This window comes from Saccopteryx bilineata, chromosome 2 (assembly GCF_036850765.1).
Source record: "Saccopteryx bilineata isolate mSacBil1 chromosome 2, mSacBil1_pri_phased_curated, whole genome shotgun sequence".
Classification (NCBI taxonomy): domain Eukaryota; kingdom Metazoa; phylum Chordata; class Mammalia; order Chiroptera; family Emballonuridae; genus Saccopteryx; species Saccopteryx bilineata.
Window position 1 is genome coordinate 60,458,845 of NC_089491.1, and position 22,506 is coordinate 60,481,350.

Consider the following 22,506-nt stretch of genomic DNA (forward strand, 5'->3'; position numbering starts at 1 on the left):
ATAAAGAATTTATTGGGCCCTGGCTGATTGGCTCAGTGGTAGAGCGTCGGCCTGGCGTGCAGAAGTCCCGGGTTCGATTCCCGGCCAGGGCACACAGGAGAAGCGCCCATCTGCTTCTCCACCCCTCCCCCTCTTTCCTCTCTGTCTCTCTCTTCCCCTCCCGCAGCCGAGGCTTCACTGGAGCAAAGATGGCCCCGGGCGCTGGGGATGGCTCCTCAGCCTCTGCCCCAGGCGCTAGAGTGGCTCTGGTCGCAACAGAGCGACCCCACGGAGGGGCAGAGCATCGCCCCCTGGTGGGCGTGCCGGGTGGATCCCGGTTGGGTGCATGCGGGAATCTGTCTGACTGTCTCTCCCCGTTTCCGGCTTCAGAAAAATACAGGAAAAAAAAAAAAAAAAAAAGAATTTATTGGTCCTGATGAGGTGGTGGCACAGTGGATAGAGTGTAAGCCTGGGATGCAGAAAACCCGGGTTCGAAATCCTGAAGTTGCTGCTTGAGCACAGGCTCATCTGGCTTGAGCATGGTCTCACCAGCTTGAGTGTGGGGTCACTGGCTTGAGCATGAGATCATAGACATGACCCCATAGTTGCTGGCTTGAGCCCAAGTTGCTGGCTTGAGCAAGGGGTCACTGGCTTGGTTGTAGCACCCCTTACCCCCCTTCAAGGCACATATGAGAAAGCAATCAAAGAACAACTAAGGTGTCACATAAAGAATTGATGCTTCTCATCTTTTTCCTTTCCTGTCTGTCTGTCCTTCTCACTAAAAAAAATAAAAATAAAGAATTTATTGGATCGTAACCTATTTCAGTCACTTTTTTTTTTTTTTTTTAACAGAGACAGAGTCAGAGAGAGGGACAGACAGGGACAGAAAGACAGGAATGGAGAGAGATGAGAAGCATCAATCATCAGTTTTTTGTTGTGACACCTTAGTTGTTCATTGATCGCCCTCTCATATGTGCCCTGACCATGGGCCTTCAGCAGACCGAGGAACCCCTTGCTAGAGCCAGTGACCTTGGGTCCAAGCTGGTGAGCTTTTTGAGCTCAAACTGGCGACCTCGGGGTCTCAAACCTGGGTCCTTCCGCATCCCAGTCTGATGCTCCATCCACTGCACCACCGCCTGGTCAGGCTTCAGTCACTTTTGATCTGTAAGTCTGCTGACCCTTGGTAGTTCACACACATTTACTTTTTTACATAGTTGTTATCAGTGTATATACTCTTCTTTGTATTTGATTGTCTCCTTAGAATTATTTCGTAAATTCTAAAAGATTCAACATTCTTAGCATTTTTACTGGCTATTTAGCAATCTTTCCTATAGCTATGTCACATAATCTCAAACATTCCCTACTGTAGGATGCTTGTGTTACTTTCAATTTTCAAAATAAAGCAAAATAATAACTGGCACAATAAAAATAGTTCCAGTCAGCTGGGCAACGTACTGAGAGTTGAATAAACTGGGTCCTTGCTCTTAGATACATAAAAGATGGACAAGACAGAGTGGGGAGTCCTCCTAAGGTTCACAGACTAGAACAGATAGTGAACATGTATGTGCATTGGTTAGGTAAGTGAACTGCCCTTCTGGCCAACCTAAGACAGTGAACGCAAAGGATCTGGACAATCTGTTTCCCGGCATTCTTTTTCTTTTTCTTTTTAAATTTTTAAAATTTATTTATTTTAGAGAGGAGAGAGAGAGTGAGAGAGAGAGAAAGGGGGGAGGAGCAGGAAGCTTCAACTCCCATATGTGCCTTAGACCAGGCAAGTGCAGGGTATTGAACCGGCAACCTCAGCATTCCAGGTCGATGCTTTATCCACTGCGCCACCACAGGTCAGGCCCTAGCATTCTTAAAAGTGACAATGGGCAATAAAACCTTGGAAAAATCCTGTAAGTGACTGCTTTGGCTCTAAGTCTCAAAGCTGAATTTCAGAGAGGGCACCACTCCGGAACTGAAGCCACTGTCCCCAGGCCCTGAGTCTGCCTCCTCCCCGTTCAGCATTCGCCTTCCCTCTTTTGGCTGTGCTTTGTCCGGCTGTGCCTGAAAAAGAAAAGTTGACGAAGCCCTTCTTTGCTGAAATTCAACACTGTGTTATATGTACCAGGTCTCCTTTGAACACAGTATTCAGTAAAAATCTCTGACGTAACTCGAGTCCAGGAGCAGGGAGCCATCATTTCTCCACCTTGGTCAGTCCTGGGGCTCAATCTTTGACTTTACCCACCTTCTGACAAGGTTTTGAGGACCACCAGATAAACAAGTCCTCTTTAACATTTAAAAAATAATTCATGATTAAAGGGGTGCTACATTTAACTATATCAAAGAACATTAAACATGACTAATTCTAAAACCTCATCAGGCTTATGGCCATCAATCTATTGAACGAGATGCAGCCCTTGCTAATGGGGAGAAAAGTCAACACTTCTTTAGTGACAAGACTGAGGTTGTATTGACATCAGTGTTCCTTACTAGGTTTCAGCTGTGATAATTGTCACTCGAATGCGGGGTAGCCTGCTTCCTTCCCCACCACCCTGGAAGACTCCCCTATCCCTAAGCTTCACTCAGAGAACCTTCATTTTTATCTTCCATTAAAAATTTCTTTGATTAAAAGACTCTGAGGCTCAAAAGACAGCTCAGTGACTTGAAAACTACTGAGTTAGAGAATGGTGCTATGAGGTCAAAGTCACTCTAAAAGGTCACCAGATCAAGGTTTCCTTGCCAAGGAAGAAATAGCTTCAGTAATCATGACTCAGTGCAAACTATCACTCACATTTTTCTAATGTTATGCATATACTATCCTAGCTGGAAGTTATTAGTGTTGCGTTCTGGCTCTGTCTGATTCTGGCAACCCGGGTTCGAATCCTGCCTCCACCACTTCACACAGTGGCTTCCTGCAGGCATTTCAACCTCCATCTTTATTTTTACAAATTTTGGATAACGATCATGCCCACCTCACAGGAGAAGTAAGTTCTCAATAAGTATTATCAATTATTAAAATTATATTGTTTAAACTATAATAATACTTTATATCTCCCTCAAGCCAAAGTCTGTTACAATTACAGTTAATTTTGTACATGTATTAACTCCCCCAAAAGACAGGAAGTTTCTTGGCATTCTTTGTATCCTTTATAAAGCTGAACCTAGTGCTTCTGGCACAGGAGGCCTTCAATAACTATTGGTTAAATAGATGTTCTAAATATAGAGGCTCTACAGGGATAGGCTTGTACACATAATCCCTTCACTTAGCATCCTAGGAAATTGTCTTATACCTTTTGAATCCTCTCTACATATTTTATAATAGTAACAATGACATAATGATTATAATTATGAATAAAGATTACTCTTAGCTCAAATTTCCTGAACTAGGGTTCTGTCCTTCAGCAACCTATAAAACATATTCAAACAGGGTTTCAGCTTAATGCAAACTGAACAGCAACTTATTTGTAAAATAACAAAAGCAAATGAATCAACAGGCCCTTTAACTTTCAAATCGTTATTTCCAGGAACCACAAGTGGGAGGCTATTATGTTATAGGTTGAGATAAATTAGGTCCTTTTTCTTTCTCTATTTAGAATTATGTGCTATGCCTGACCAGGCGGTGGTGCAGTGGATAGAGCAGGGGTCCCCAAACTACAGCCCGTGGGCCACATGCGGCCCCCTGAGGCCATTTATCCGGCCCCCCGCTGCACCTCCGATAGGGGCACCTCTTTCATTGGTGGTCAGTGAGAGGAGCACAGGATCCATCCTCATCCTGTGCTCCGGGAATACTGTATGTGGCGGCACCACAAAGCACAGCATGGCTCACGTACAGTACTACTTCCGGTGATGTGGGATGCACGCATCACGGCTCCGGAAGCGCGTCATATCACCTGTTACGGCTAGCAGTGACAAATATGGAACCGGACATTGACCATCTCATTAGCCAAAAGCAGGCCCATAGTTCCCATTGAAATACTGGTCAGTTTGTTGATTTAAATTTACTTGTTCTTTATTTTAAATATTGTATTTGTTCCCTTTTTTTTTTTACTTTAAAATAAGATATGTGCAGTGTGCGTAGGGATTTGTTCATAGTTTTTTTTATAGTCCGGCCCTCCAATGGTCTGAGGGACAGTGAACTGGCCCCCTGTGTAAAAAGTTTGGGGACCCCTGGGATAGAGCATTGGACTGGGATGCAGAGGACCCAGGTTCGAGACCCTGAGGTCACTAGCTTGAGTGCGGGCTCATCTGGTTTGAGGAAAAGCCCACCAGCTTGAACCCAAGGTCGCTGGCTCCAGCAAGGGGTTACTCGGTCTGCTGAAGGCCCATGGTCAAGGCACATATGAGAAAGCAATCAATGAACAACTAAGGTGTTGCAACGTGCAATGAAAAACTAATGATTGATGCTTCTCATCTCTCTCCGTTCCTGTCTGTCTGTCCCTGTCTATCCCTCTCTCTGAAAAAAAATAATTAAATAAAGTGAATAAATAAATAAAAAAATTAGAATTATGTGCTTTCTGACACAGGCAGCAACTAGCTTTGACACTCATTCCTGAAACTTCATAATACTTATAACTAACTAGAAAAAGCAATTAGTGAAATCTGAGCGAGCTTTGGGTTACAGAAGGAGCAGAGCCTGCCACGGGGACTCTTCCCTTCTGCTTCTCCACTTTTGCTTTCTCCAGCGAGGCAGGCTGAAGCACTGTTTTGGAAGAGGGAACTAAGAGCCATTGGCTGTCAGTAAGTCTTCCAGGTCCTGAGTCACAGGCTAGCATTTTGTCATATTAATATATGCTCCCTAAAATGAAGACCCCTGAGTGGCAGTAAGACTCTGGTAAGAGGGAACACACAACTTTCCTTAGTAACATCTAGAATCCCGAAGGTTGACATTGGAAAAGGATCTACAGGTGGTGAATCCAGCTGTCTCAACTGCACAACCCCCTCTGCTCCCCAGTTTACTTTCTTTGAGGCTCACTTGTAACCAAGGTTTGTATGTGCAAGCACACACACACATACACACACACCTTGTCACCATGGTTTCTCGTGAATACTCTGGCATGAAGCCAGACAAAACCTCTACCCTCAACATCGCTAAAATATTTGAGAATGACAAAAACTTTAAAAAAATTTTCAATTATAACTGTGGTATTCATTGTAAGAAAAAAAGTGAAGTGAAAAAGAGTATGGAAGGAAATTACTTCCAGGGCCTGCCCAAAAGGTTTGGTAGGACTTTGGTGACTTCGCGCCTGGGAGTCTTCCTCACTGTCCCCTGAATAATCTACTTGCTGCCGTGCACCTCAGTGGGCCTGATGTCTGAGACGCTCAGTGCTCTAGATTCCTACCTGCAGCTTACCCAAGGCCCATTCTGGCTTGACTCACTCTGTGAGGTCTGATCCTTCCTGCAACTTGGCTAAGCAGGCACAGTGGTAATATTTCCATTTAATGGACAAGGAGCTAGCTGCTACTATGGTACACAATTCCCAGTATATGGCAGATACCTAAATGCATTATGTAAAGGTCCAACATGCAAGTAGTCTGATAGGATATATCTCAGGACCAGGGCAGTTACTCTTTAACTGCAAATCTTGTATAACTTATGGTCACATTTATTATTAATGTACCATATATCTTTAACTGAATCCAGAGGAAATGGGCACAGGACAAATTAGTTTTGATGGGAAAGGAGGGAGAGGAAAATATTCTAAACACTGGGATGTCGCCAGGAAGATAGTCCTCATTACTACCCCAGGGGTATAGAGCAGGGCCACATGTTGTCATTGGGGGTGACTGTAAATAAAAAAAAAACAATGTGTGTTAAAAAGGGCCTGAAGGAAATTTGTTATAATCTTTTTTTTTTTTTTTTAATTCATTTTAGAAAGGAGAGAGAGAAAGAGAAGGGGGGAGGAGCAGGAAGCATCAACTCCCATATGTGCCTTGACCAGGCAAGCCCAGGGTTTCAAACCGGCGACCTCAGCATTTCTAGGTCGACGCTTTATCCACTGCGCCACCACAGGTCAGGCCAAAATTTGTTATAATCTTAACAGTGGTTATAGCTAGGTGATGCAGCTATAAGTGATTGTTATTCTGTCTTTATCTTTTAAAAAAAATATTTTCCCAAAGTTTTGTTTTTATAATGGGTATGTACGTATTACTTTTACAGTCTGAGAAACTATTGTATCAGCTTATGTTATATTGCAAACATATATAACTATCAAATTAAAACCGTAAGTGGGCATCACCTGTGGTGGTGCAGTGGATAAAGCATCGACCTGGAACACTGAGAACGCCAGTTCGAAAACCCAGGCTTGCTTGGTTAAGGCACATGCTGGAGTTGATGCTTCCTGCTTCTCCGCCTGCTTGTCTCTCTGCCCCGCCCCCCCACCTCTCTAAAATGAATAAAGAAAATTAAAAAAATATATGTGTCTCAAAGGGTACCCAAGAAGATAAAATGACAATCCACAGAATGGGAGAAAAATGTACAAGTCACATATCAGATAAAGAACTAGTATCAGTTATCAGATATAAGAAAAGACCTCTTACAATTCAAGAATAAAAATTTAAAAATGGACAAAGGATTGAATAGACATTTCTGCAAAGAAGATATACAAATGGCCAATAAGAATATGAAAAAATGCTCAACATCATCAGTCATTATGTAAAGGCAAATTAAAACCAGAAAGTATCATTTCATACCTACTAGGATAGAAATAATAAAAAAGATAATATTAACAACTGTTTTCAAGGATTTGGAGAAATTAGAACCCTAATAATGAGAATGCAAAATAGTATAGCTACTTTGAAAATGTTTTAGTTCCTAAAATCATTAGTTACCATTTAGCTGAGAAATTCTACTCCTAGGTATACTCAAGAGAAATGAAAACAAATATTTACACAAAAACTTGTATATGAATGTTCACAGCAGCATTGTTTATAAGAGTCAAAAAGTAGGAGCAATCTAAAATGTCCATCAATGTATAAGTGGATAAATAATGGTATTATTCATACAACAGGATTTTATTCAGCTATAAAAGGAATGAATTACTGATACATACTACAGCATTGAGGAACCCTGCAAATATGTTAATGTTAAGAAGCCAGACCCACGAGCTAGTATTTGTATGAAATGTCAAGAAAAGGCAAATCCATAAAGAGGGAAGTAGATGAATGGTTGCCTGAGACTAAAGGTGGGGGTAGGGAGACTGGGAAATGACTAATGGATTTTTTATTGGAATAATGAAAGTGTTCTGGAATTAGATAGTAGTGATGGTTGGATAACTTTGTGAATAACTCAAAATAATCGAATTATACCCTTTAAGAGTAAATTTATGGTATGTAAATTGTATCTCAATACAAAAATGAACTTTCAAATATAAACCCATTAAAATTTCAGGAGCTGCAATACTTTTGATTTGATTTGCAAACTTCTGAGGACCTGTTAAATAAATGCTTACTAACTCTAAGGTAGGGGAAATAAAGGGTACAGACCATTTTGTGTATGTAGGAGGCATCCCCACCCCCAATTTTCCCTTTCCTACTCATCATCTTTGGGAAGAAGTATTATTTTCTAATTTCAAAAAAAATTTTTAGGCCCTGGCCAGTGGCTCAGCAGATAGAGCATTAGCCTGGTATATAAGTGTCTGGGATTCAATTCCCGGTCAGGGCACACAGAAGTGACCATCTGCTTCTGCCACCCCTCCACTCTCCCTCTTCTCTCCTTCTTCCCCTTCTGCAGCCTGTGGCTGCATTGGTTCCAGGGTCCCCCCAACCCCCACCACCTGTACGCCTTAAAATGCATCAGCCTCAAGGGCTTGGTAGGTAGTGGAGCATGCGCCCCAGATGGGGTTGCCAGGTAGATCCTCATCAGGGCGCTGCGGGAGTCTGCCTCACCATCTCCCCTCCTCTCACCTAAAAAATTTTTTTTAAAATTGATTCCTACCTGCAGCATACCCAAGGAGGAAGGGAGGGAGGGAGAGAGAGAGAGAGAGAGAGAGAGAGACATACATTGCACGTGTCCTGACCTGGGATCAAACCAGCCACCTCCGGGTACAGGGATGACACTCCAACCAATGAAGTGTAGCCAGGGCTAGTATTTTTTTCATAGAATAATAGAAATTGGAGGGGGGTGGGTATTTATTTATTTTTAAAGATAACTTTTTTGAATTTTTAAATTGATTTGAGACAGAGGAAGGGGGTGAGAGACAGAAACAATGATTTGTTGTTCTACTTATTTATTTATTTTTTATCTTATTTTTTTTGTATTTTTCTGAAGCTGGAAACGGGGAGAGACAGTCAGACAGACTCCCGCATGTGCCCACCAGGATCCACCCAGCACGCCCACCAGGGGTGAAGCTCTGCCCACCAGGGGGCGATGCTCTGCCTCGACCAGAGCCTCTGCCCACCAGGGGGCGATGCTCTGTCACGACCAGAGCCACTCTAGCGCCTGGGGTAGAGGCCAAGGAGCCATCCCCAGCGCCCGGGCCATCTTTGCTCCAATGGAGCCTTGGCTGCGGGAGGGGAAGAGAGAGACAGAGAGGAAGGAGGGGGTGGGGGTGGAGAATCAAATGGGCGCTTCTCCTATGTGCCTTGGCTGGGAATTGAACCCGGGTCCCCCGCACCCCAGGCCGACGCTCTACCGCTGAGTCAACCGGCCAGGGCTGTTCCACTTATTTATGCATTCATTGGGTGATTATTGCATGTGCCTTGACTGGGGATCGAACCTGCAACCTTAGCATATCCTGAAAATTCACTAACCAACATAGCTACCCCACCAGGACCGTGTTGTTGTTATGGTGGTCGCGCAGGGGTATTTCAGAGAGGGCTTATTGAATTTATATGCCCTGTTTTAGAGATGAAGAAACTGAGGCCTAGAGGAGTTTATTTACTGTTCCCTGGTGAGCTGGCAAAGGGGTTGTGACTAAAAAGAAGATTTTCTGTCTCCATCATCTTTCAGCTGCCCTATACCTGTCCTCTTAATAGGCAGGGGCCATCAATTTCAGGAATTTGCAGGTGTGCTTTTCCACAAACAAGTAGAGAAGCATTGATTTTGCCAGTCTCTTCTCTCCAGAGGCCAGCATTTCAACTTGTGCTTTGAGGACACTTCACTTTAACTGACTTGGGACCTGTGTACACGGGCTGCTGAGTGTGTGCTGTGGAAGGGAGCTTGGGGTCTTCCTCTGCCCCTCCTCAAGAAACTCAGTGATTAGAGAACTGGCATTAATGATTTCTATCTTAGTAATACTTGGTTTTTAGGTAGCTCCTCCCGTCCTGTTTATTCAAGACATCTTCAAGTTGAAAGAAGACTCAAGGCACTGCTTCTTAATCCGTACTCATGTCTTTTGCACCCACTGACACTTGCTGTGAATCCAGTGTCTGACGTTATAGTTGGGTCCTCACTCAGTTCCCCAGAAAGGCAATGCATTTTCTTTGGAGTTTCCCGAACACCTGCGCCCTTCTGACCACGCACCCTCTCCTTTCCACGGAGGATTCTGTCCCTAGGCCAAGCAGGAGCGAAAGACACGGAAGACACAAGGCAGGTCCAGGGAACGCGGGAGGCTTAGGGCCACCCCAGAGATCGTTCCTCTTGAGGCAGGCACCTGCAGGAACGAGACCCCTGGACGCTCCAGAGGCCATCTTCCACCCACAGCAGGAAAACAACCCCACAGCCACAGGGCCAATAATTCTTAGCGGAATGGAAGGAGCTGGCAGTAAAAAGGCACCAAACGGGTGCGTTAAACATGCCACTCAAGCCGCGTCCAGGGATGTCTTCGGGTCAGAGATCTGAACTGAGCCGTTTCATTGGGGGATGGGCTATTCCCTACCTCCTCGGAATAAGCAGACACACGTGGCAGGAGGAACGTGTCGGGCCGGAGGGAGCTCCTCCGCCAGGTCTGACCTTGCCGAGGCCTGCGGGCCAGGTGCGGCGGCGGCGGTACGCGGAGGTGCCCCGTGGGCACTGCCGGGGGTTGGCGACGCGCGCAGGCGCACTGAGACCCGCCCATCGTCCGGCTCTCACGTACAAAGAAGCGCCGTAGAAGAGCCAGGTTTTCTGGAGGTTTCAGAGCCGCCTAGTGCTTCCTCCCGCCCGGCTCCGGGACGCAGTCACAGTCCTTTCCCACCCGGCGTCTGAGGCTTACCAACATCCCTTGACGTCTCTGCCTCTGCCGTGGTCTCAGGGCCCGGGTGGGTCCGGCGTGTTTCGGAGTTTAATTCTGGCGCGGGCCGGCCGTGCTGGCCCCGCCCTCCGCCCCGCCCCCCCTCCGAGGTCCGGGCGCCCGGCGGGGCCCGCGAGTTGCCCACTCCGCGCGGCAGGTTGGGAGCAGCGTTTGGAGGTGAGTTAAGCCGGGGGCTGCGGTGCGCGGTAAACTCCGGCGTGTTGGCTGGGGGGTTGCCCGGGCTCCGACCTCTGCTCTGGACCGGCCTCCGCCCAGCGAGGCAAACTTGGCGCGTGCCGGGGGCGCACGGCGTCCGTGGAGGGGGCGGAGGGCAGCTCCGCGGACGCTTTCTCGGTTCCCTCGGCGGCCTTAGAACGGGCCCCGGGACTGGGTCACCGGGGTTTGGTGCGCGCTGCGACGCTGGTGCTCGGCCCCTGTGCAAGGGGAGCGCGGCGCGCAAGGTTCGGGGCAGCGGGAAAGTGCGGCCCCGGGCGGGGCGCACGGCCCTTTGGTGTCCCCGGGCCCTGTAATCAGTTTGGGATGGAGTGGAAGACCCTCTCTGAGAGGTCTTCCCTTGAAGGTCTCAGCTCCACAGGAGGGACTGGCGGTCGACCTCTTTATCCCTCTGTCCCACAGCGGCAGGTGGCCTCGACCCGCCCTCAGCCGCCTGGGAGATTACTTCGGCCAGAGTTTGAGTGGCCGGGAGGTGGGGGAGGGGTGCGGAAGCCGGGGGTCTCCGGCGTCCGCCGAACCCAGTGCAGACAGCGTGGACTTCAGGAGGATCCTCGGCGTCAGGTTGAAGGAGGGTTAAAGTGCTCTTAAACGGACTTGGTCCCTGAACGCCCGCCTCTGTGATGCCACTTAGGCAAATGCGTAGGGAATGCTGCGCTCTGGGCAGCTACCTCCTCTACTTGACCGTTCATCCCACTCCACCTAGGTCCCCGTGGAACTTTACGAGGCAACTCTTCGCAGTGCGTCTTGCAGGTCAGCAAGAACTCTGCTGCACCAAGGGGACTTGGTGAGGGCTTTGGCTGCGCTAGCATGAAAAACAATCTATGGCGTCCCCCAGCGCTCACTCTCTGCACATCGGCGCCACGGAGGTCTATCTTGTATAATAAAATATATCAGAACGAGAGTGCTAGACTCACAAGGAAGGTTAATATTGTATATCTATAATTGTGTAGTTTCTTATCTCACCTTCACCCACCAACCCACCGTCCCCAACCTCTGAGCTGGATTGCAATCAGGGCTGCTTTTCTCATTTTTAATTCATGTGCTGCTTCAACTTGATTTTTAGGTGATACTTAGCATTTTTCCTGTTGTTAATTCATCTAACTTTTTCTAATAAATTTGGGCACTTCTCCACCTTTATTTTTAAAAGTCAGCTATAATAAACGTGCCATAAATTTACCTTTTTAAAGTAGAAAGGGGGTTTTAGTATATTCACAAGGTTACACAGTTACCATTACTATCTCATTGCAGACATTTTCCAAAAAGAAACACCCCATACCCATTAAGAGTTGTCCATTAGCAGTCACTCCATTGCTTCTTGCCCTGGCCAAGTACTCCCTCATTTTAAGGTGAAGTTTTCCCGAGATAGAGACTGAGAAAACAGAGAAATTATTAACTCCAGTTCTTTTCGGCTTAATGGATTTGGGGAAAGGTGCTGCTGTTAAAGCAGTGGAAGAAAAATTAAGTATAGGCTGTCCTATGTCAAGATTAAAATGTCTGAGGAAAAAAAAGTCTGAGAATGGCGAAGAAGCCCACAGTGGAAGAATAATTGCCTCGTTTAAGGATACGCAAATTAGAAGTGCGATTTATCCTCATAAGGCACAAGGGTGCTTTGGGACACTCTTTCTGCACTCTAGATTTGCCAAGTCCACTAATTACCCTAGTTGAGGTTTTGCCTCAGCAAAAGTGAGTTTGTGTGTGTGTGTGTGTGTGTGTGTATTTGCATTTGTGTTGTGGGGGAGGGAGATGTTGGAGGGAAAAAAGGACTGCAGATTTAAAAATAGTTTTGTTTTAAATGATCCAAAATGGCCCCAAAGAAAGAAATCACAGGCAAATGGCGACTAGAATCTATACTTTGGAGACTTAGGTTCATTTCCTGAGTTATCAACATCTATCTGCTTGCTGGTAGTCAAATGAACTGAACTGTTAGGCATTAATTCCCTAGTCCAGGGAGGAGGAGGAGGAGAAAGGATCTAGTTAAAGGAAATTCAAGGAATTGGGGAAGGGGTAGGAGAATGGCTGAAAGGGGAGTGTTTGTGAGAGCTGAGGTCTGTTGGGATGGAGTAACTGTAGGATGGAAAGACTCAGAAGCAGCAAAAGGGATCTCAGTGAAAAATTAACAGATACTTGACTCAGGCATTTGGTGGATTATTTGTGCATGTTTTAAAAATCACATTTTTGTGAGCAGAGTTGAAGCTAGGTAAGTTACGCAAGAACCACCACACTTTTCTTAGGCTCTCCAATCAAAGAAGCCAACTTAGTTTCAAATGTTACAGGAAATTTTATGCCTCTTGTGTGGGTGGCTTGGCTTATGCCATCTTTTTTTTTTTTTTAAGTAGTTTTAAAAATTGAACTGTAACATACAGTAGGACAAGTATTTACAAGATGCACATAAACTTACAAGTAGCACCAAGATCAAGAAGCAGAACATTGCCTCCTGCAGAAGACCCCTCAACTCTTTTCTAATTGCTACCTCTTCCCAAGGGCTAGTGTGACTACAGATTAGTTTTGCCTGTTTTTGTCCTCTGTGTACATGGGATCAATGGGATTATAGTGTGTGTGTGTGTGTGTGTATCTTGTTTCTTCAACATTCCTTGTGAGATTTAGCCATGTTGTTGCATGTGGCTATAGTTCAATCATCATTGCTGGCCAGTATTCCATTGTGTTATTATACCCCAATTTGTTTAATCATTCTAGGGTTGATGGACATTTGAGTTATTTCCAGATTTTGTCATTGGTGAATTGTGTGACTAGAAGGACATTTTAGTAATAATATGTCTTGATAAACAGGTACACGCTTGTATTGGGTATGTGCTTGGGAGTAGAATGGTGAATTCTGAACTAATGTTCAGTTTAGAAGATACTGCTAAACAGATTGCAAAACAGTTGTATGATTTATAATTTTAACAGCAGTGTATGAGAGCTCTGTCCTATCCTTTAAAAAATTCGTTTTATTTTTTAAAGATAAAATTCTTTCAAAAATTTTTTTTTATTGACTTAGGAAAAGAGAAAAAGAGAAACATCAATTTGTTGTTCCACTTATTTATGCATTCATTGGTTGATTCTTGCATGTACTCTGACTGGGGATTAAACCACAACCTTGCTGTATTGGGTTGATGATGCCCTAACCTAGTGGTCCCCAACCCCCAGGCTGCGGGCCAGTACCGGTCCGTGGGCCATTTGGTACCGGTCCACTGAGAAAGAATAAATAACTTACATTATTTCCCTTTTATTTATATTTGTCTGAACGATGTTTTATTTTATTTTATTTTTTTTTAAATAAACACTTCCTATTTTCTTTTAATTTATTTTTTTTAAATTTTATTTATTTATTCATTTTTAGAGAGGAGAGAGAAAGGGAGAGAGGGAGAGAGAGAGGTGAGAGAGACAGAGAGAGAACGTGGGGAGGAGCTGGAAGCATCAACTCCCATATGTGCCTTGACCAGGCAAGCCCAGGGTTTCGAACCAGCGACCTCAGCATTTCCAGGTCGACGCTTTATCCACTGCGCCACCACAGGTCAGGCACGATGTTTTATTTTTAAAAAGTGACCAGATTCCCTCTGTTACATCTGTCTAAGACTCACTCTTGACACTTGTCTCAGTCACGTGATACATTTATCCGTCCCACCCTAAAGGCTGGTCCGTGAAAATATTTTCTGACGTTAAACTGGTTCGTGGCCCAAAAAAGGTTGGGAACCACTGCCCTAACTAACTGAGCAATCTGGCCAGAGCCTGTTTTATCACTTTTTAAATAGCGAAAGCAGGACACCTAACAGATTTTGGAAAATGGACAAAAGATGACCCATACTAACCCAATTCAGTAAACTGATTTTATTCAGTTGTGTTCGATTTCAGTGGTTTTTCCATATCTGTTCATCTTTCTATGTAGTCATAATGCTAATATTCAATTTTATATTTTGTTTTTATCTTCACACTATATCTTAATGTTGCTCGAATCTCCATGACTTTTTAATCCCTGTTTAGGTCCGCAGTTTCCTCGTTATGTTTTCATTTAATAATTTACCCAACATTGAAAATGTGTGTTAAATTTTGTAGTTTTACTGGTGTATATTGCTGCAGCAATCATCTTTTGTACATAGTTTTTCTACTTCTTTGAATTATTTCATAAACTAGAGGCTTTCCTTTTGACAATTCTTACTGTTGAATTGCTACCTGCAGAATCAAGTTGTCCATGAATCTAGTATAGAATTCATTAAAGAAATCTCTAAATTGCTAATATGTTATTTGCAGAAAGTGTCTCATTAGTTTAAGTTGCAAATTCTCAAAATAATGGTGAACTTGACCCTGATATCTTCTTGATAGCCAGCATAAATATAACTTTTATTGTAATCTCCTGTACCAGTCACATAGTATTTTTCTTTATAGGATATTTTTTGCAAAGGTACTAAACTAGGAGCTTTAGGGCATATAAGAATCATTCAGAAATTAGTGTAAAAATTAACAATACCTCCTTGGCAGAATTCTTTTTTTTTTTTTTTTTTTTTGTATTTTCCTGAAATTGGAAACAGGGAGGCAGTCAGACTCCCGCATGTGCCCGACCGAGATCCACCCGGAATGCCCACCAGGGGGCGATGCTCTGCCCATATGGGGCGTCGCTCTGTTGCGACCAGAGCCATTCTAGCTCCTGAGGCAGAGGCCACGGAGCCATCCTCAGCGCCCGGACCAACTTTTTGCTCCAGTGGAGCCTTGGCTGCAGGAGGGGAAGAGAGAGTAGAGAGGAAGGAGAAGGGGAGGGGTGGAGAAGCAGATGGGAGCTTCTCCTGTGTGCCCTGGCTGGGAATTGAACCTGGGACTCCTGCACGCCAGGCTGACACTCTATCACTGAGCCAACTGGCTAGGGCTTGGCAGAATTCTTATGTGACAAAGTAGTGTTTAGTTCACTTATTGAGTGCTTATATGAGTTCTGAGTCAAAAGACTTGTTGGTTAGTATTGGCTTCCATGAACTAACAGTAGGGTTGAGCTGAACTTTAAAAGGGTCTTTAGAAAGTGGCTAGGGAACAGGTATCTCTGAAGAAAAGAAACCACTGTTCATCTCTGGAGAGATTAATGGTACACGGACTACTCTGACCAATGCTGTTTCCTTACCATTCTTTATTCAGAAGGTACTGAAAATAAGCCAACTAGTACAAAGGCAGAAAAATGCTTAGAGCAAAGAGCCTCACAGAATTCACAAAAAGTGGGGAAATATAAAGATAAGCATTGTAGAAGGGCCTGACTTGTGGTGGCACAGTGGGTAGAACATCGACTTGGAAATGGTGAGGGTCGTTGGTTTGAAACTCCAGGCTTGCCTGGTCAAGGCACATACCACAAGCAGTCAGTGAACAACCAAAATAAAGCAGCTATGATCTCACTCTTTCCCTCCTCTCTCTAAAATCAATAAATAAAATCTTAAAAAAAAAATGAATAGGCCTGACCAGGCGGTGGCACAGTGGATAGAGTGTTGGACTGGGATGCGGAGGACCCAGGTTTGAAACCCCGAGGTTGCCTGCTTGAGCGCGGGCTCATCTGGTTTGAGCAAAACTCACCAGCCTGAGTCCTAGGTCACTGGCTTGAGCAAGGGGTCACTCAGTCTGCTGTAGCTCCCCGGTCAATGCACATATGAGAAAGCAATCAATGAAAAATTAAGGTGCTGTAACAAAGAATTGATGCTTCTCATCTCTCTCCCTTCCTGCCTGTCCCTTTCTCTGACTTTTTCTGTCTCTGTTTATCTCTCTCACACACACAAAAGGAATTGTAGTGTAGGGATCAGAAGGATGGAGACACTGGATATAAATGGCTCATTCTGGAAATGTAGGGGATGGAGACAATAATGCTTAGTAGAGAGATTTGGGTGATATTTAGAGACATTGGACCTTGAAAACTGTACAGGTGAGGATTAAAGGGCAGAGCAGTTTAGATAGTAGCTTTTGAAGAAGCAAGACAGTCCAGCAGTACTTGACAAAAAGTAAGTGTGGTCAGTCACATGCTTGGAGACCCACATGAACGGCAGTTCGAGAGTGTACCTTTATCCACGGCTTGTGACTGCTGAGCCAGTGTGGTGATCTTTGTGAAAATGTAGATCTGGACTCAGACTGACTGGTTTCAGTCTAGATTCTGCTGCTCGATGTGTACTGTTGGTATAATTAATGAAAATCTCTGTGCCTCAATTTCCCATCTCTAAAATGGGCATAATAAAAATCACCTCTTATGAGATTATTGTGAGATTTAAATGAGTTATAATACATAGAAGACATACACATATGTACTGATATACAGTATATGCTAAACACATTTGCTGTTTCTTTAATTAAAAAAAAATTCCCCTCAGCTTTACTGAGGTATAATTAACAAGTAAAATTGTAAGATATTTAAAGTACACATCATGATTGATATATGTACACATTGTGAAAAAATCCCTCCCATTTAGTTAATTAAAACATCATCATTATATATATTCTGTGTTAGAATACTTACTGTCTTAGCAAATTTTGGTTATACAATACAGTGATATTAAATTTCTGAAGTCATAGTTGCACACTGTATGAATGCAAAAAACAAGAAGGTTTAAAATGAAAACTAAACCCATCATTCCTCTCTGATCCCAGTTCATAATATCTTAACTGTTGACTATGTTTTTAGTTCTTCTGCTGGTTATCATTGAACAGATTACCTTGAAATTTAATGGCTTAAACAATTATTTCCTGCCCGACCAGGCAGTGGTGCAGTGGATAGAGCATTTGACCTGGGATGCTGAGGACCCAGGTTTGAAACCTCAAGGTTGCTGGCTTGAGCATGGGCTCATCTGGCTTGAGCGTGGGGTGGGTGGCTTGAGTGTAGGATTATAGACATGACCTCATGGTCACTGACTTGAGTCCAAAGGTCACTGGCTTGAGCCCAAGGTCATGGCTAGAGCTAAGAGATCACTGGCTCAGCTAGAGGACCCTCCCCCCATCAAGGCACATACGAGAAAGCAATCAATGAGCAACTAAGGCACTGCAACTATGAGTTGATGCTTCTCATCTCTCTCCCTTCCTGTCTGTCTGTCTCTCATTCTCGCTAAAACACAAACAAACAAAAACAATTATTTTCTGGTATTATGGATTGTATGAGTCGGATTCAGGCAGGGCTTAGCTGGGTTCTTTTGCCCCTTGTGATGTTGACTGAGGTCTCTGAGGTGTTTTAGCTAGTGAATGGGACTGTCTGGAGAGTCCAAGAAGGTTTTGCTCCCGTGTTGTATGCCTTGGCAGGGGATGACTGGAAGGCGGCATGGTCAATGTTGATGCTTGACCAGAGCATGTACCTATGACTACTTAAACATGGTGGCCCTAGACAGTCAGACTACTTAAATGTCCACCAGATTCCACCATGTGTCGTTGTGTTCCACGTAATGATGGGGATACATTCTAAGAAGTGCATTGCTGGGTGATTTCATTGTTGTGTGAACATCAAAGAATGTACTTACACAAACCTAGATGGTATATATAGCCCAGTGGTTTTCAACCTTTTTATACTTGAGGACGGGTGAAAATGGGACTGAAGAAAGTCCTTGAATTATTTCGAGACCGCTAAGGCAGAAATCACCCTGGGCCTAAGCAAATTTGACTAACATCATTCAGTCTATAATCTTATACAACAGGGTGGTTAACACTTTCTTGGACAAGCATGAAATTTCTGGTGTACTGGTCCACCAGACTTGTAGTTGAAAAACACTGTGTAGCCTATTCCATACCTATGTTATATGGCTATTGCTCCTAGGCTACAAACATCTGACAGCATGTTACTGTACAAAATATGAGATTAAATGAAGCACGTGAAAAGTGATGCAATCAAGAGACAAAGTAATCCCCAAATGTATGAGACTACTGCCAGTGTAACACGACATAGTTTTACAGCAGATTTTTTTTTTTAGAGAGAGAGAGAGGCAGAGAGAGGGACAGATAGGGACAGACAGGAAGGGAGAGAAATGAGAAGCACTGATTCTTTGTTGTTCACCTTAGTTATTCATTGATTACTTTCTCATATGGGCCTTGACGGTGGGGGGCGGGCTACAGCTGAGCCAGTGACCCTTTGCTCAATCAAGTGACCTTGGGCTCAAGCCAGCGACCATGGGGTCATGTCTATGATCCCACACTCAAGCCGGTGACCCCACACTCAAGCCAGATGAGCTCGTGCTCAGGCTGGCGACTTTGAGATTTCAAACCTGTGTCCTCTATGTCCCAGGCTGTCGCTATATCCTCTGGTCAGGCAACAGCAGACTTTTTTTTTTTTTGTGACAGAGACATACAGAGAGAGGGACAGACAGGAAGGGAGAGAGATGAGAAGCATCAATTCTTTGTTGCAGCACCTTAGTTGTTCATTGATTGCTTTCTCATATGTGCCTTGACTGGGGGGCTGCGGCAGACTGAGAGACCCCTTGCTTGAACCAGTGACCTTGAGTTCAAACTGGTGAGCTTTGCTCAAACCAGATGAGCCTGTGCACAAGGTGGCAACCTCGGGGTCTTGAACCTGGGTCCTCTGGTCCCCAACCCCCGGGCCGCGGACCAGTACCAGTCCATAGGCCATTTGGTACCGGTCCGCAGAGAAAGAATAAATAACTTACATTATTTCCGTTTTATTTATATTTAAGTCTGAACAATGTTTTATTTTAAAAAAATGACCAGATTTCCTCTGTTACATCCGTCTAAGACTCACTCTTGACGCTTGTCTCGGTCACGTGATACATTTATCAGTCCCACCTTAAAGGCCGGTCCGTGAAAATATTTTCTGACATTAAACCAGTTCGTGGCCCAAAAAAGGTTGGGGACCACTGCTCTAGAGTATCCTAGTCCAAAGCTCTATCCACTGCACGACCGCCTGGTCAGTCTACAGCAGACTTTTTTAATAAGTAGAAAGAGTACACCTTAAAACAATGATCAATAATATAGTATATAAATATCTAAAGCGGGAACATAGCCATTATCAAGTATTGTATACTGTACAGAATTATATGCACTATACATTTATATGATTGTCAGCATAATAGATTTGATTATACCAGCTAAGTTTGTTTATTCCAGCATTTCTGCAAACGTGTAACACATTGTGCTATAACTTGACGATGGTTATGATATCACTAGGTGATAAGTTTTCGGCTCCTTTATAGGGGACCACTCCCAGGTCCTCACTTCAAAGATGATCAAGAAAAGAAGCAACAACAGTGGTGCCAAAAAAGACCACAGCCATGTGCAGCCTGTTCACTGCACCAGTTGTGTCTGGTGTGTATCCGAGGACTAGGCCATGAAGAAGTTCGTCATTTGAAACATAGTAGAGGCTGCAACAGTTAGGGACGTTTGCAAAGCAAGTGTCTTTGATGCCTATGTGCTTCCCAAGCTGTATGTGAAACTGCATTGCAGTGTGAATTGTGCCATTCACAGCAAGGTAGTCAGGAATTGTTCTTGTAAAGCCCGGAAGGACCAAACATCCACTGCTATTAGACCTGTGGGTGCTGCCCACGACATCCACCAAAGCCCATGTAGGAGCTGCTAAGTCCTTAAGGACTGAAGAAAAGTTCTCTGGAAAAAAATAAAATGGAAATTGTACTTAAAAAGTATCTTATGGGACCACCCTCATATATGTCAATCTGACATTGACTGAAACATCCTTATGCGGTGAATGACTTATTTTCAGGCTACTTTAGAGAAACAGAATCATAGGATTTGTATATGTTTATAGAAACTGACTTACTACAAGGAATTGGCTCACATGATTATAGAGGCTGACAAGTCCAAAATCTGCTGTGTGGACTTGTAGATTGGAGACTCAGGAGGACCAGTGGTGCAGATGAAAATCGAAGGCAGCCTGCTCAAGAATTCCTCTTGCTTGGGGAGGACAGTCTTGATGTCCTGTTCAGGTTTCATTGGATTGGGTGAAGCCCACCCAAATTATGGAGTGTAGTCTGCTTTGTCCCCGAAGCTCACTGATTAAAATGTTAATCTCATCCCCAAACACCCTTCATGTTAACACATTATAATTAACTCAAGCTGTGAGCACCTCGTGTGAACCAGTTGGACGTTTCATGGCCTTTTAGGACATAGCTTCAGAAGTTACATAACTTCCTGTTTCCAAACTCTATTGATTGGAGCATCACAAAGCCTGTTCAGACTCAAGGGGAGGGGACATAGACCTACCAACTTGATGGGAAGACTGTCACAGGATTTGCAGCCTTCATTTTAAACTGCCACAGTCTATACTACTTGATTTTGCAAATTTGACTTTAGCTAGCTATTAAGTCTCTGCTAAGCAAGAAGGGGGATTTCTATTACCTCCTGTATCTCTTCTTTTCCCTTCCTCTCTGCCTCTGAATATTTATTAGATATTTTATTATTTTTCTAATTTTTAGTTCTTTTTTAGTTATCTTTATAATTTTAAATTTTTTTGTGGCAGAGACAGTCAGAGAGAGGGACAGATAGGGACAGACAGACAGGAAGGGAAAGAGATAGAAACATCCTTTGTTGCAGTTCCTTAGTTGTTCATTGATTGATTTCTCATATGTGCCTTGGCAGGGGGGTAGGGGCTACAGCAGACCGAGTAACTCTTTGCTCAGCAGACTGACTCTTTGCTCGAGCCAGCGACCTTGGGCTCAAGCTGGTGAGCCTTGCTCAAACCAGATGAGCCCACGCTTAAGCAGGCAACCTCAGAGTCTCGAACCTGGGTCCTCCACATCCCAGCCCTACGCTCTATCCATTGCGCCACCACCTGGTCAGGCTGTCTTTATAATTTTAAATAAAGCATTTTATACTTGACCAAGCCACGGAGAGATGGAAAACTCAGGTTTGTTAAAGCATGCACACATGCATGGGTGTGTGTGAGTGTGTGTGTGTGTGTGTGTGTGTGTGTGTGTGTGTTTGGGATAGGCAATGAAGGGGAACAACACAACTGTCTTGAATAGGCGAAGCCTGACAGTGAGGATTTTATTAAAACACTCCAGCCACTAGACATGTGAATTGCTTGTGAACATGTACTCTGCATGAGCACAGCAGGTGACTTAATCCAACAGTTTCTGTTTTCTCTCTTTGGCTTTTAAACTCAGATGGATACCTGTTTACCTTTCCCTTCTTGGGCTTTGCATTTATAGTATGGATGCTGGAAGCAAATGATGTTCTCACTGATGAAGAATCTTAAAACAAGTAACCCGTAAAAAAATAAGTATTCTCGCTCATGTTTTTTTCATTTACAGGAGCAATCAGGTAATTGGAAACAGTTATGTATTTCAGTGTCAGGAAGCCTGTAGCTCTTTTTTTATTTCTTTTTTTTTAATTCATTTAATTAATGGAATTGAGCAATGGGCCCTAGTTTAGCTTCCAGAAGACATACTAATCCCTCTTTTGTAATTACTGATTCCCTGAGAAGCACGTAAGAATCTCTGTTCTTTTTTTTTTTTTAATATTTTATTTTTTTTTCAATTTTTTTCAATTTTTTTGCATTTTTCTGAAGCTGGAAACAGGGAGAGACAGTCAGACAGACTCCCGCATGCGCCCGACCGGGATCCACCCGGCACGCCCACCATGGGGCGATGCTCTGCCCACCAGGGGGCGATGCTCTGCCCATCCTGGGCGTCGCCATGTTGCGACCAGAGCCACTCTAGCGCCTGAGGCAGAGGCCACAGAGCCATCCCCAGCGCCCGGGCCATCTTTGCTCCAATGGAGCCTTGGCTGCGGGAGGGGAAGAGAGAGACAGAGAGGAAAGCGCGGCGGAGGGGTGGAGAAGCAAATGGGCGCTTCTCCTGTGTGCCCTGGCCGGGAATCGAACCCGGGTCCTCCGCACGCTAGGCCGAAGCTCTACCGCTGAGCCAACCGGCCAGGGCCAAGAATCTCTGTTCTTGTTGGTTTACTATTATTTTTTAAAGTAACAAATGGTTTATTTGCTAACAAGGAGTAAAAAGAAATTTCTTAATTCTTTTTTTCTCTTCTGGTGGCTGAGCTGCAGTAGTCAATGGATAGCAACATAAAAGAGTTCTTTTGCAGTCCTTGATCTTTTGTAGAAATGCACAGATGCCTGAGTTATGTGACTTGCAGCTACTATTTTCTAGACAGTAGTGTCAGCTGTTGTGCTTGCCATGGTCTCAGCAGTTGCTACATTTTCCTTCTTGTCTTCAGCATTCAGTGCTGGAAACAGAAGTACTTT

General features: G+C 44.2%; 1 protein-coding gene and 1 pseudogene across 4 annotated transcripts in view; both read left to right on the forward strand.

Moving 5' to 3' along the window:
* The first annotated feature begins 10,150 nt into the window (after positions 1-10,150).
* The window catches only part of KANK1 (KN motif and ankyrin repeat domains 1), a 253,617-nt gene continuing 241,261 nt past the window's right edge, over positions 10,151-22,506 (forward strand). For all 4 annotated transcript variants that reach the window (XM_066257147.1, XM_066257145.1, XM_066257148.1 and 1 more), the window contains exon 1: positions 10,151-10,289. The gene's annotated coding sequence lies outside the window, so the exon portion shown is untranslated. The remainder of the gene's footprint in view (positions 10,290-22,506) is intronic.
* On the forward strand, positions 19,516-19,859 carry LOC136322850 (small ribosomal subunit protein eS26 pseudogene; annotated as a pseudogene).